The sequence below is a fragment of the Emys orbicularis genome, chromosome 2, assembly GCF_028017835.1.
Source record: "Emys orbicularis isolate rEmyOrb1 chromosome 2, rEmyOrb1.hap1, whole genome shotgun sequence".
NCBI classification, from domain to species: Eukaryota; Metazoa; Chordata; order Testudines; family Emydidae; genus Emys; species Emys orbicularis.
This window is the reverse complement of record NC_088684.1, coordinates 140,990,299-140,994,653: the sequence shown is the minus strand read 5'-3', so window position 1 is coordinate 140,994,653 and position 4,355 is coordinate 140,990,299.

Here is a 4,355-nt window from a genome sequence, read left to right as displayed (position 1 = left end):
ATATAATAATATTCACTAGTTTTGTGATTATTATTTCCTTCCTTCCAACCATTGTATAGATAATAGCAACAAAATCCAATACAATTAGTTACAGATGTGAATCAACTCTCTAAGAAAATAATACCATTTTTAAAGAAGAGTTCATTAGATGATCCTTATCAGCCATGATAGTTGGAGACCCTAATGCACTTTTTTATAACTAAAGATTATCCAGCATATATTATTAATCTGTTTAAATTTGCAATAGGTCCTTCCTTAACATACTATTTCTGGGTGAGGAAAAACGTGGCGGGAGAGAACACGTCAGTTTTACAAGCATTTAGAAACTATGGGAAGGGGAAAAGTTGACTTTTTGAAACTGAAACATGTCACTCGTGCATTTCAAGAGCAAAACATCTATTTCGTGGGTACGTAGAGGCATAAACTGTTTCCAGTGCCCAGCCTGAGTAGATGACTTGGGTATTAGAGATTCTGCTTTCCAAATGAGTTGCTGTATGGCCACGACTTGGGCTCTTGGCTGGAAGAGTTTTTGTGCTCCCTCCCCCACATGCAGGAGTTGATTGCCTGCTGCACATGCCCCATCTCCCTTCAAGAGCCACAGCCATGCAGGAAGATTCCACAGCACTAGACTCCATGGTGATGAGCAGTACATAACCCCTGAAATTCTGCCTCCCTCCCTCCCATCCCATGCACAATGGAACCAGAGCAGGTCTGTTGCAAGAAGAGCCTTTCATATCAATAGGCAGGGTTTGGGGCAACACAGTGGACATCACTGAATAAGAAAAACAGCCTTAGAAATCCCTGCTCAGAGCAGTCTTGAGTGATCATTTTTGAGGAGCTGGGATTCCTTTAGAAAATTCAAGATCTGGTTTACTCTTCCAGATTTTTCAGTAATTATAAGCACACACCTACTTACAGCCTAATCACAACTGAGTATCAAGTAGGGCAATGTAAGTACACGGTGTGAGGTAGTAAGGACCACATTCTCGGTTGGTTTAACTCCACCAGTTTCCAGGATCTCATGAATTAAACCAGCAGAGAATTGTGCCCACAGGGCACAAAGCAGCATGTGGTAACAATGGACTTTATGCTCTCTGTATTCAGTTTAAGGATACGTATTTATTTTAACAAAACAGCTGTTGGAACTCTGATTTGGAGTCATAATGCAGTGACTTATAAATAATAACCAGGATTTGGAGTTTGGAACTCCTGTGTGTTTTTGTCCCCCTCCCTCTTACAAATAAACAATGTCTAATCTTGCTAATGTATTTATAACAAAATTACCCCTGAGGCAGACGTGTGCTCTTCAGAGGACCAGCTTGTGCACAGGCTAACACCATGCTCATGCTTTCAGCAGCAAAGTACAAAATGGCTGGTAATGTTTCTGATTTCTCAAAAATTGAGCTCTTTTGGTCAGTTTCCTGACTACCTTTATAAACCATTAAATACTCAAATGCAAAATAGGTGTATTATTGTGAATTAAATAAATCCTCTCCATTTGTCTGTCAATGTGCGCTCTTTTGGTCAGTATTTTTATTAGCATAGTTAAGCAGCATTAACTCATCTACACAGTAAGGGCTCGATTCTGCCTCTGCTATGGATGTGTAACCAGTGCTGATTTCTGTGGGAATGGTATGTACACAGACGAGGGCTGAATTTGGCCTTTAATATTTTACACTTGTAATTGAAGATTAATGAAGACACATTAAATCCCTATTAGCTTTGTGGTTAAAGCACTGGACTGGGACTCAGTAAATTTGAATTTCAGTTCCAGCTGTGCCATAGACTTCCTTTGTGACCTTGGCCAACTGTTTCTCTGTCTTATTTTTTTCCTCTGTGAAATGGGCATAATACTTGCTTTCTCCCTGTTTTTATCTGTCTTGTCTATTTAGATAGCAAGCTCATTAGGGCAGGGATTGTCTGACTGTATGTGCAGGGCCCCTAGGTGCTACTGTAATACAAATAAATACTCTACTGTTTATCCATGGATAAACTAGGGGTATAGAGAGGTGGTTACTTGCCCAAGTTCACACAGCAAGTCAATAAGAGAGCTTGGCACTGCAAATCAATCCTGATTCACAGCACCGTGCTGTAACCACAGACAAAAGTAACTGAGGTCACTGTATTATTCGCTGCTTTAAAAGCCTGTGTGCATATGTGGAAAAATGTATTTATGAAACACCGCTTCAACCATTTAAAAAGTAACTGATGGCTGTCGATTCATATTCTAAATTTCTATTGGTAAGTATTAGCATGTAAATGTAATAGTATCAAAGTGATGCTTACAAATTAATCTTAACTTAGCAAACAAAAACAAAAAACCTACAATCACTGTTAAATTTATGTGAAAAAAGGCTTTGGTTCATTAAACTAAATAAAACAAAAGTTAGATGGCAGTATAACAATGACATTATTACCTGTATTGCAGTGGCACCTAGAAGCCCCAGTCTTGGACCAGGGTCCCATTGTGCTAGGTGCTGTATAAACAGAATAAAAAAAGATGGTCTTTGCCCCCTAGAGTTTACAATGTAAGTAAATTATACATTAATATAAATCTTTAATAACAGTAAATTCTGATTTTATGACAGCCAAAAGTTGGTAACATTATCAGTTCAGATCATTGGGAATTTCACTCTGGACATTCAAAATTCTGCATGAAAGACGTCAAGCTCCTTCAAAAGAGCCCTGCTTCTGCAACTTTCCAACATTAGGAGTGCCAAACCCTGAAGACTGGCTTCTGAAATGGGTCTACTACAGTCTGCCGTAAGTACAACTCCAGGTGCCAAAGCTGACAGTCACTTAAGCTGTATTTTGAATTGCTGGAGTTTGAAAAATCAAAGTGGTACTATGGGATAGCGCTTGGAATAAAAATACACCTCTACCCCGATATAACGCGACCTGATATAACACGAATTCGGATATAACGCGGTAAAGCAGCGCTCCAGGGGGGCAGGGCTGCGCACTCCGGCAGATCAAAGCAAGTTCACTATAACGCGGTTTCACCTATAATGCGGTAAGATTTTTTGGCTCCCGAGGACAGCGTTATATCTGGGTAGAGGTGTATATTTAAAACACTTACTACAAATTAAAATAGGATTCTGCTAGCAAATCTGTAATATGAATATCGTACATCAGTACATTTACTATTCAGTGGAAAAATACAAGGGTTGCCACTGACCCCTTCACTTGCACTTACTTTGCAGACATTTGTACATTCAAAATATTCCTCAAGATTTAAAAAAAAAAATCCACACATGCAAACTAAGCTAATACAGCTCTCCTCTTTTATAGACAATTACAGCTATCTTAAATTCTCGCCATCTTGAAACTGTTCACAGGAGATAGAATACCTGTTTTTTTCACAGGATGTGATTCATTCCAAGCCTCTGGAGGAAACTAGCTTATGTCTTTTTATATGGCAGTACATCTGATAATATAACTTTGCATGATGTGAAGCAATCAGCAAATATAACCCTCTGTGATGGGATTCATGAGGCAGGTACTTTCAGCCCAGCAACAGGAGGAAATAGCTCAGATTACTTAACAGTCATTATTCAAAATGTATGTCATCAAAGATTGCAAAAGACTATATTGTTTTGGGTTTTTTTTTTTTGCGTAGCAGGTGCGTAGATAGCAATCTGAAGCTCAGGACTTTAGCCAAAATTTATATGCCAAGTAAGATTACTCCATTCAGGGTTTTGCCCAGAGCACTGCAGTTAATGTTATATTTCCAAAGTCTGCATTTGTCAGACAGGTATGTAAATGTTTTCATTTGCTTTTTTTCTGCTGGTAATACACTTGGGCCATATCTCCACGAGAAAGTTATACCACTTAAACCATACCAGTATAGCTATTCCTGTACAGGAATAAACATCTTTATATTGGTATGACTGCGTACATAGTAGGTGATACATCTATTTTGGTCAAAAATCAGACCCCCTAGCTGAAATAGTTATACTGATTTAAAAGAAGTGTGCAGAGCAGGGCTTGGAATAAGAACAAAAACCTTGTGGCCTAATTTTGGCCATTGCGGGGGAAAAGTGATGTAACCATTTCAAGAATGAGTGCACATACAGCTTGCAAAAGCAGAGTTGGCAGAAGTGGCTAAGTAGGGAGAGGTGGAAACCAGCCAAAATATTCAAGTGGCAGAGCTGTACAGTGCCCCCTGGAAGCTGGCACCCACAGCGACTGCCCTGCTTGCCCTTAGATCCGGACCCTGAGTGTCATTTTTATATGTCATTGTATGTGTATACTGTCTTTAGGTAACCCAATCCACAAAGTTATATGTACCATTAAGGATCTGCACAAGCAGGGCCGCCGAGAGCGGGTTCGGGCCCCGGTGAAAATTTTTTTTC